This window comes from Phyllostomus hastatus, unplaced genomic scaffold (genome assembly GCF_019186645.2).
Source record: "Phyllostomus hastatus isolate PE091 unplaced genomic scaffold, TTU_PhHast_1.1 phas_scaffold_78, whole genome shotgun sequence".
In the NCBI taxonomy this organism is placed as follows: Eukaryota; Metazoa; Chordata; class Mammalia; order Chiroptera; family Phyllostomidae; genus Phyllostomus; species Phyllostomus hastatus.
Window position 1 is genome coordinate 24,406,212 of NW_025334041.1, and position 12,155 is coordinate 24,418,366.

Below are 12,155 nucleotides of genomic sequence, written 5' to 3' on the forward strand. Positions count from 1 at the left end.
GGGGAAAAAAGTACATATTTGGTAGGCATATTGTTGTCATTTAGAAAAAAATGCATTTCCTATCATTTAAGAATTTATATAAAGTATGTTAGAAATGAACAACTTTGATTAGGAGTGGAGATGCTGTAGATTTTATTCTTCAGTGAAAATAAAATTTTCTATACACAACTGCTAGGAAGGAGGAATTGGATTGCTCTAAAGCTAGTGATAAATATTTATGGAAATCATGTAGACAGATAAGAAAATAACCAGTTTGTGTATGTAAGCTTTTGTGCCTTGATTTGAGAAGGGATTATTTTACTAATGTGTTCAGAATTGGTTAAAAATATCGAACCAGAGTTAAACAAATAAAATAGAAAGTTGGTAAGAACTGAAATTGAAGACTGTTGAAACTCCCATGAGCTCCGAAGATAATCCAGACCCTCTAACAATGTAGCTCTCTCCAAGAGGCCTGGCTCTGTCAACAGCCATGTTTTGTTTCAGGCTTTAACAAATATAGATTTTTAAAATTCTTATGTAATTGCCGAGTTGAATTTTCTTTCTTTTCAATTTTGTGAGGTCTGTTGTTGAAGGTCCTTAAAGTCCACCGACAGGTTCAGTCCATGACTGCTTGTAACAAAGACTTAGACAGTTCCTTTTTTAAAAATTATTTTATTTTTTTTATTGTTAACTTAAGCAATTCTTTTTAAGACCATGAGAAGCGTGGCCCCTTTTGCTGCTGGTATCCATCTGACATTCTGCTCTAGTTTCAGAGGGTTCTGGATGAAATTCTGGCTCCACATTTACTAAATCAGTAATCTTAGGGAGTTTCTCAATCTCTCCAAGCTATATTTTCCTGTTCCCCCAAAATGGGGATTACAATGAGTCCCACTTCACAATAATACTGTGAAAACTGAGGTACTCCATGTAAAAAATGGGTACATAGAACTAGCATATTCCATGTGGTCAGGACTCACTGGTAATAATATTGATGTCCTAACAAGCAGCTGCTTTTGCCATCTTTTCTAGGGCCAAACCTAGTTCTCAGTATTGTCACTAATTCTCAGTATTTGCCTTGGTTCCCTGGCTGTTGTGATTGGCTAAGCATCCCGTCCGCCAGCGTTCTGCTAAGTGAGTCTTCTTTTGACTGTCTGCCTTTCATTTACTTGCCTAAAGCTAGGTTCATTCTCAATTCCTTGCCATGGGCCTATAGATGTGAATGTCTACTTTGGGCAGTGGGATTTTCTGCCATTTTCAGTATATATGTTCTACCCTCAATACTGCCCCTAATTGACATAGTGTAACAGAAAATATGTTGGATTGGACATGAAATACCTTCAGTTTTAAATTGTCTATGCCACTAATAAACTTCCTGCTTTAAAATTAATGTTTCTCAATCTTGGCTAGATATTGCAATTACCTACAGAATTTCCTAAATTCAAAAATGTGGGGGACATTTAGTAAGAAACTGTAATTAACAGCTCTGGAATGTGCCCGAGAGTAAGAGTTTTTGTTGTTCTTGTTGTTTTGTTTTTAAATGTATTTATAGGAGATCCTGATTCATGGCTAAGGTTTTAAATAACTTCCTCGTTTACTTAAAATTTACTCCACAAACTTTGTTTGAAATCCTGATGCTAGTAGGCACTGAGTGCACAATATCTAACACCACACAATTCTTGTTTTCATCCTGCCTGGACAGATAACAGGTTGGAACTCTATTTATATTTTAGTAAAATTTTTGATATATAGTAGATATTTAAAGAATATTCCCTAAAGAAGTATAGTAGGTCTCATTTTCCTTACCTATAAATGATTTTGGATTAGCATATTACAAGCACAAGTTCTAAGCATACTAAGAAATGCTTGTGATAGAAATGCTTTTTGTGTTTTTTTCTTAAGATTTTATTTATTTATTTTTGGAGGGGGAGGGAGGGAGAAAGAAAGAAAGGGAGAGAAACATTAATATGTGGCTGCCTCTCACGCGTCCCATATTGGGGACCTGGCCTGCACGCAACCCAGGCATGTGCCCTGACTAATGACCTCTCGCTTCACAGGCCGGCACTCAATCCACTGAGTCACACCAGCCAGGGCAGAAGCATTTTAAAATTTACAAAATTAAAAAAAAAGAATAGCAATAAAATAAAACTTTGGGGAATACAAATAGTTTTTTAGAGGTCACAGTATATATTAATACATTAAGAGCTCTGAGAAATTCTGAATTAAGTAAATGTTCAGTTTTTCTGAAAGGTCCTAAGTACTGAACTCCTTTGTGTTTCCCCAGTGTCATACAGGTCCCTGTTCTATAGATTATCTATTTAGGAAAATCTGATTCACACCCATCTTAAAGTCTCTTGCAGGTGTAAATGTCTGTTTCTAAGTCTGTAGGAAATACCATCATACTGGGGAAGCCAGCCATAAGGAGGCCTGCCTCTCCCATAGCCTTGTCTGAAGGAATAGCCTTGGCCAATGAATGTGTACTGGTTAAGTCGATATTTTAAGTATCACGTGACCATAATTCTTCTTTGCTCACTGATTGGGTAAGAATAGGCACAAGACTCGAGGGCTTCCTTGTCGTAATTCAGTATTAACTGATTAGATTCGCTCTCTAAGGAATGTGAATGAAGAAATATTGGTCAAATGGGGTATTTATAGCAGAAACCTAGAGATTATTACATGAAATGGTGTTTGCAATCCAGTGCAGAGCATGTCCATTTCTGTTTTTAAATGTCGTATTTGCAGCATGCGCTGTCCAAGTGGCTAGAGCTTCCCACTCCCTGGTGTTTATATCCATCAGCTTCATTCCTTCGGAGTAGATTTCAGACCCCCAAATATATTTGTTTGCCTCCCTTGAAGTGGCTCATGTCTCAGAAGACAAAGGCAGTTTTTAGCAAAAGGTAGTAAACTGCAATGGGCTCAACCTTGCCCAAATAAATATGTTGGCCATTTTTGCTCTGCAGCTAATTGGTAAGATCAACAGCAGCTACCCACTTCATCCAAAAAATAAAATTCCCTACAGATGGCAAGGTTCTTACTCTTGGCATCTTACCCCAGCCCCAGATTCCCATGTTCTTTCCAGAGAAATGCTGAGCTCCGGTATAGAACCTGGGTGGGTGGAGGGCTGGGTACTGCCGAAGACCAGAGGGATGAGAGAGGGAGCAAGAGAGAGATTGAGAGAGAGACGATGTGGAACCCACTACCATTTGTTCATGTAGAAAAGTGATTCTTTTTCAAGGGGTGCAGGTTCTCAGGCTTTAAATTAGTGTCACCTGCATAGAAACTGCCAACATGTCGCTTGTTTCCCCTCTGGTCCTGACAGCCTGCAGAGCCCATGCCGCAGTGAAAAGAGCTGAACTCCACAGGCTGCAAGAACCAATTTTCTGTGAATGACTCCTTTAACTCCACCAAACAGGTTTTGGGTAACAAGTGCTCCATTTTCTTTTCTTTCCTAAAATAGCTACATTTTCTCATTGCCCTTTAGGCAATGAGTTTATTTTTCTTTTTTTGTTGAAGGAACAGTGGTTATAATTTCAAATGAAATCATTCAGTCTCACTTTTGTTGACTCTTCACAGAATCCTTTTTAGGAATAAATGGTGGCATTGAAAGTATGCTTCCGCTTCATCAATGACAGGTTACTCAATCCTAAAAGGCCTTTTGAAATGCAGCTAAGTCTTGGGGCAGCTAATTTCTATATTTTGGTGTGTTCTGAGTATGAGGAAAAAATGGTATTATTCAAGGTACCCATTTCAGAAATGCCAGAAAACAAATACTTCCTCTACCTTTATGTTCAAGCATTGTTGTCTGTGAACAAAAGCTGAGAAGCAGATCTCTGAGTGCAGACAGACAGCACGTCTTCTGCACAGACTGATGAGGTTATTGCAACTATAGGAAGAATTTTGGCCAGAGGCAAAACCCCCCAAAAAGTAAATCTTTCTTACCCTGAATTATGAAGCTTTTCTGGTATTTTTTTCTCACAGAATGTCACCAACATTTTTAATATGAAAAACATCAGCAGAAATCTGTGCAGCTCTGCTTTATGGGTTTATCACAATGTTTTCTCTGTTTTGGCCCATCACCCAGTAGCTGGGGATGCAGTCAGCTTTCCTGAGTTGCATACACACAAGAGAAGCAGATTCTTCAACAAAATCTGGGCTCTGATCAATGAATGAGGGATAAATGTTTGGCAGACATTTATAATGTCTGTTATAAGCAATATTTGTATTTTTAACTATATGATAAAATTAGTAGGTTTGTGAAACATCAAAGGCATAGGAATTCTAGAGTTTTTTAAAATCTAAAGGTAATGGTGAGGTTGTTTTTTGATCTCTAAATCATCAAACACTGAGATTTTTGCACACTCTTTAAGCTACCATTACTTACCCAAGGTTATACACTATAGAAATGAAAATGCAACTGAATTCAATAGTCAATATGTGGAGGACTGAAGAGAGTCAATAAATTGAAATATAGGTTATTAGAAAATATCCAGAATAAAGTATATATAGAAAAAATAATGAAAAATATAAACTGAGTATAAGAAATATAGGGCACAAGGACTTGGAGAAAAAAGTTTATGGTCCATCCAATGCACTCCCCCATCCCAGCCCTTGCCCTACTAACAAAAAAAAGAAGAAAGAAAAGAAGGAAGGAAGAAAGGAAAGAAAGAAGGAAGGAAGGAAGGAAGGAAGGGAGGGAGGGAAGGAGGAAGGAAGGAAGAAAGAAAGGAGGAAAACAGAGTAGATAGGACAAACATCAAACAAATTATGAGGTGGTAATTTTAAGCCCTAATTTATCAGTACTTACCCCACATATAAATGGACTAATCCTGGAATAAAAAGAAATCAATACCAAAAAAAGACAGCTTTCAAGATATGAAGACAAAAGACTTGAACAGGAATTTCAAATATTCAGTAAACATACTAAAGGCTTTTCAATTTACTTTATCATAAAAGCAATATAAATACAAATGAATATAAGACACCATTGCATGCTTATCAGATTGCTGGAATTAAAAAGTTTGACCATATCAAGTGTTGGTCAGAATGTGGAGCAACGGGAACTCATCTCAATGTACTCAGCGTACTTTGTTACTTCAGAGAGGGGGAGGGGCGTAGTGGCTGGAAGGAACTGGGCAGGGCCTGTGGGATGCTGGTCATATCCCAACTGCTGATTTGGGTGGTAATAATATGGATATGAATACAAATGTATTAATCTGCATACTTATGTTGTTTTTACTTTTCTGTGTATATAGTATACTTCTGTAAAATGTTCATTAGGAGTAATTCATTCTTTTAATAAGCTTTAATAAGCTTAATATTCTTACCAGGAAATACAGGAGAACTGCAGCTTTGAGATTCCTTGCCACACACATTATCACAAAGTTAAGATTGAAGTTGCAATTTTGTATTTCATTAAATGTCTCTGTAAAAGATAAATTGTGATAAACCACTAAAAAATGGGAATGAGTGAGTATGAAAAGACATACCTGAAGACTTTATGAGGTTACTTAATGTAGCATGTAGTATCAAATTCCATTTTATGCATTAGGTTGGTAAATGCCAGAAAAATCCAGCATCTAATAATTCAAAATATTCTACAAACTTGAATTTCAAAATCAGTTCTGATTTTGTGACCTCTCAAAATTCTATCATCTCTTAATGTTAGAGAACATGTAATTCACAAATAACCTCTCTTACTGCATTTGCAATATTTCTTTCCCATGGAAAGAATGCCTCTCCTTTTTTCTCATTATTTAAATACAAACTTAAGAGTCCTTTCACCAGAATAACCTTTCTCTGTCTCTGAAATATGTTGATCTCCCAGCCTTTGCATTTGTTCCAAAAATCTGTCATCAACCTTTAATGTATTTTGCAAGGTTTACCTATTTTCCTAAAACTTGATGTCTTTGAAGGCAGAGTTTGCAACAAACATGAATATATCTTTTCAATCCCAGTCATTAGAATAGAATACATGCATATACCCCCAGTATATTCATTAAGCAGTGAGTAAATGAATAAATGAGTCAATATGGTGTTAACCTCTGACCAATAGTGGAGATAGTGAAGTTTCTAGATTGTGAAAACAATTTTGGGAAATATCTCATTTGAGGCCATATTTACAAATGACAATGGTGAGATAATAGTTTTACAGGCCATGTGATACAATGTGAATGTAATGGAAACATCTCCAAATCAACTTTGTGAGAGTTATTTTGTCTTTTTTTTATGTTTTGATTTAACACTTCAGTTTAGTTAACTGCTTTCACTGCAATTAATTTTGACATAGTTGTCCAGATTCGTCCAATAAGGTTTTACTTTCCCTAGGGCAGCTTTTGGAATAGAAAGGCACAGACTATTTTCATGTATCTTATTAGGAGTGTCAGGGTTTTCAAACTATGTTTAGATTGTGTATGTTTTCTAATCTTCTCTCAGCAACATTTTCTTTTTCCTGATAATAATACTCATAATGTACTTAATTTATCCCCAGATAAAAATTCCTCATCATTTTCTTATTTACTAAATACATATAGTGAATTTTAATATACCATGAAAGTAACATCTCCCAGTTACCAGTGTTTTGAGAGTGTATCTTATATCTTAAGAGTCTAAAGTATTTTAATACTTATTTCTGCTTAAACAGTCCCACTGGGGCTCACATTATATATACGCTCTCTCTATATTCTTCTTGTGTAGAAACAAACACACACACACCCCTATATCCACATCTATCTATCATCTATCTATCTTTCTATCTATCTATCTATCTATCTATCTATCTATCTATCATCTATCTTCTATCATCTATCTAATCTAATTTCCCCCAAAAGGAAGAAAATCATCATAAAAACTACAGTTTCCCAAATGTGTCATTAGAATTGAGGGAGCCAGTCTTGAATATGTACTCAGGAAAATCTCGGAGGTATGAATGATTGTTGTTACAGGGAGTGTATTCTTCTGATGTAGCAATAATCTACTAATATACCTTCTAACTCTAATTGTTTCTTTGAGTTTTATTTCTTCCTATAAATGAGACAGTGAGATTTAGAGATCAAAGGGCAGAAATTTAACTGACAGTACAATAAACAGACGTCTAAAGTAAGCTTTTACAAAATGACAACAAAATGACAACAAAATGACACAATTTAGAAAATTCAGCTAAATTTAGAATGAATATAAATGATTGCCTTTTGTAATATTCAATAAAATTTAGTACCCTCTGAGAATTCCTTTCAATCAGTATTAAGGAGAAGATTCTTTTATAAGAAATGAAAATTAGCAATTAGGTTTTGTGATTTCCCAGTATCACCTTAACATTTCTCTAGTGGGCTTGATGATGTATCTGCACAATTTAGGGTACATTCACAGAAGGTGATACAAACTGGCTATGTTTTGTTAGGGAAGAATAGGGCAGATATTTTTACAGGCAAACAATACATTTTAGTTTAATGCTTGCACCATTTTGCAGAAGAAATGCTGCCATTTTTTTCTGATCATGCAACTCTAATGCAAGTAATATATTCAGTTATATTTTATTCCCAATTGTTTGTAACTTCCTCTAAATAACATCAAAACGTGATGAATTTACATTAATATGATTCAAACCATGACTATAAAGGATGTTGGCATGAAACCTCTGCCCAAATAAAAAAAAGCCATGATCCAATATGTGGCATGATGTCCCCTGACATAATTACACTGTGCAAAATGTTTGGAGATGTATTAATAGTGGATTTGAGCTATGGGAATAACTTTATTGGAGAAAAGAGAACAAATTTGCTAATTTCTGTTTTTTAGCTTGATATCAATTTCTTAGTGTTATTTCTCTTAATCTTAGTATTTCACTAGAATTTCAAAGATATATATGCATGTATGTATTAAATAATATATAACATTTATTATTTTAATATTATTATATTACATTTACTTCTTCCCCAAAATCATCTGATTATTTATTTAAACAGTGTTTTATTTTAGGGCCCAAGAGATTTAAAAAGAAGCATGGCTACATATATCTTATTTACAACCATTTAATCACATGCATCATTTAAATTTTATTCTTCTGGACTATTTTTTCCCTGTGTGTCATTTTATTTCAATTTTCAGATTTTTTATTCAGAAGATCCTCCAATATTAGAGCCAGATGGCACCTTACTCTTTGGCTTCATTAGAACACTTTTTTACCTTGAACAAAGAGCATTTTAAGTGATTAAATGATGTATGTGATTGTCTCATTGTGCTTCAGATTTTCACGCCCATCCAATCTGTAACCGTGGCTCATCTGTGAATTCGGCCAGCCTTGTCCAACAGAGCTTGTATGAAGACTATTGATGATATTTGTGCTAGTGGCAGGAATAGCAATAAAACCATTTGGACTAACCATAATCTTTTCCACACTAACATGATTTCCAGAGACAGAATTATTAATCATTTTTTTCAGGTGAACACAACCACAATTGGTTACATGGTAAGTTATGGTAGATAGGTTTAGATAGTGGTTTTGCTTCCAGACAATGAACACATAATCAGCAAACTTGGCTGCTTGCTACCTTTGCAATCAGATATGTACTCTCCAGAGAAAATAAAATAGACAAAACTTCAAGTTTAATCAGCTTAAATATTTTAGGTGTAGACACTGCCCAAAATGTAAGGTACAACAAATGACTCTACAAAGTTGCATTGTTAACTCCTCAATTATAATTGTTTAAACACTTCAATAAGAATGCAATTTAATTAATCTAATATAAATAGGAGTCTTTTCTCCTTCCCCTCTAAAGTCTTCTGCCACAATTTATGGCAAGATTATGTGTATATACTTTTGCTAGGATCCATAGAATTTCCATAGAATAAATGGGGCTGAAATGATTATTGCAAAGGGAATTCCATTTTTTTTTTGTAATCCAGAAAATTTACCATTGTTCCTCAAATAAACATTATTTGGTATTCATCTAATCAGGATTCTCCATTTGGCTGTATTATGTTAAAATAACAAATCACCTCATGCATAAAGCTGGCACAATAGCATTTATGTTTAGTTATAATTTGTTAAAAAGACTCCTTATTGTTTTCCTGATGTTTTATTATATGCATGTGGGATACTGTTGGTTTGAACAACAATGAAAAGCCAATATCACACTCCAGGATCTTGCTGCCTGTAGGATGGTTAACAATAGATAAAATGCATTTATTCTTGGCAGTTTTTGAAAAGTACCTTGGAGTGTTACTGTAGCATTATGTACTGTAAGCTTCAATGAAACGAGAGTCTAAAGTGTGATTTTCACCAGCTTGTTGAATTCAAAATGTATGCTATTAAAATAGCAAATCTTTTATGTTGATATTTGTGAGATCCCTGAAAAATAGAATATGGAGAAAAGTCAGTACAATTATATGGGAGAGGTATAGCTTGCTCACATGCTTACTAGATAGAAGATAGAATTATAAAAATTAATTGGGAAACTGAATTTTAGCAAGATCTATAATGCTGCCATGTAGCGCAATTTTCTGGACAGTTCCCTGCGTGGGCATACCTTGCAATTCACCAGCATCTGCATTATGATGGTTATCCAATTGAACATCCTGGTCGGCTCCTTCCACTACAAACAATACAGTTCTGCAGCTCACCACCAGAATTGCCATGTTTTTCTGTTCAGTGACCTACTTGATCCCTGGGTACAGAGCAGTTCTCTGGCATAGAAATGGCCTTCTTAGCTTTTCCACAAAGGGATGGAGAGGATGGCACAGATTGGTAAAATAGAAGGGAAAAAAAGATTATTTCTGTGTATCTGCCAAGAAGAAACCCCCAAAACATTATGTTGGCAGTAAGTACAATCTTGAGAGTAGTTACAGCTTGGTAAACAGAGGGTAACTTTTAGTGGTGAAAGGAATTATTTTTAGAGTGTAGGCAGTTGATACAAATTATGTTTTATTTGCTTTTGTGTGATGAATAGTTTATTTCAAAGCTTAGCTAAGGTAGGCTGGGCACTAATGTTTATTGAGTGTCTATAATATACCAAACATTATATTTGGCATGAAAATAAATTTTCAGTAATGCTCATAACAGCTATGCAAGTAAGGCATTTTCATCCCATTTACCAGTGAGAATAGCTACTTCTACCAACTTACACTGCTCTCTGGAATAGCTCTGAATAATATGTATTTACCCTATTCATAGTGGCAATACCTAAGTGGGCCAGTCCCTATTAACAAAGCCTCAGAGTGGGAATAAGCAAGAGTCCAATGACAGTTGGATGACAGTGTGCAGAAAAAATGTTGATGTTATATTTTCTGAACTGGAGGGAATTTGCATTTAATAGTAAGATAAAATATGAAAATGATTTTAAAAATCATGTAATAGGAATGTCCAGTAATTGCTTCTAATGCTTTATAATTTATATAGCTCTTCCACAAATTTATCACATTTCATCCACAAAGAAATGTGAAAATGATGGGGTATTTTTTTTTGCCTTATCTCATGAGTGATTACATAAAGGATTGGACAATTTTGATGACTTACATTCTAGCAGATAAGAAGTATGGAAAACAGAACTCAAACTCAGCTTTTCTCAATCCAAACTTTTGTGATTTTTAAGATTATATCATATATACCATATTGGATAGAGGTGAAATTACATTAGTCATGATAATTAGCATTTTAGAGTGCTTCTCTTGTGCAATATTCATGTATTAAATCAGTTAATTCTCACCACATCTAGGAAGTAGTTCTTCAATTATCCAAATTTTAAAGATGATAAACCTGAGTAATAAAAAACAGTATGGAATTTCCTCAAAAAAACTGAAAATAAAACTGCTTTTTGACCCAGAGATTCCACTGCTGGGAATATACCCTAAGAACCCTGAAAACACCAATGCTAAAGAACATATGCACCCCAATGTTCACAGCAGCACAGCCTATAATAGCCAAGTGCTGGAAGCAACCTAGGTGCCCATCAGTAAATGAATGGATCAAAAAACTTGGTACATTTACACAATGGAATTCTATGCAGCAGAAAGAAAAAAGGAGCTCCTACCCTTTGCAACAGCATGGATGGAACTGGAAAGCATTATGCTAAGTGAAATAAGCCAGGTGGTGAAAGACAAATACCATATGATTTCACCTATAAGTGATACCTAATCAACAAAATGACAAATTAGCAAAACAGAACCAGAGGCATGGAAACAAGGAACAGATTGACACGGAACATGGAGGAGCAAGGAGGGGGATAAGAGGAAAGAAGGGAAGGGCCTAGTTAAAGAACAAGCATAAATAACCCATGGACGTGGACAGCAGGGTGGGGATTGACTGTGGGGCTTGTGGGCAGGGCAGGGGAGAGCAACGGGGGGAAATTGGGAGGATAGTAATAGAATAACAATAACAAAACCTGAAAAAAATAAAATAAAAATATTTAAAAAAATAATAGATGCTGAGATGAATAAAAAAAATCTCATCTTAAAATATAAATAATAATTAAATGGCCTATTCAATATCATAGTGTTAGTAAGTAGCAAAGACATGATTCAGATTCAGATTCAGTCAGCATGGTACCTGAACCCATGCCTTAAACACCGTGTTGCACAGCCTCTGTGTCACACTGGTTTGGAAGACTGACTACAAACCCTACCTCGCAGAGTTAAGTGAACTAATACATATAGTGAGCTTAGAGCAGTGGCTGCCACCCATAAATATTAACTGTTTTTGGCATAGCCACTATATTCAAGCACTAGTGATGTACTGATCCAAAATGAAAAGTGTGGCTAGTTTGGGAAATTTCACTGGGAAAGAAAGCTTTTAGTAACATCAATTTATTATTTCTCTTGATGCTGTGGATTGACTGGAAAGTTCTTTGCTTCATTTGATAATAGCTGGGGATGCAGTCCTAGGAGCTATTTGGTTTAGCATAGCATCATTTCCCCCGTATTTTCTTTGTGAGAGTGAATCAGAGAGGCCACCCAGGTTCGATATGGAGGCCATCTTTAGACATAAGTTACTACGGGCACATTTAGCAACCCAGTCATGAAATCCCATGTGCTTTCTTCTAAAGTCAGGTTTACAAAGTTACAATATATCCTTGTTAAATGTACAGTTCTGAGGTTTTGTTTTAAAGGAGATAAATGAGTTTTAAGAGCTTGTTAGTGGTCTCAACCACATCAAAATCCTGTCCCAAAACGCTAATTATTTATAATTA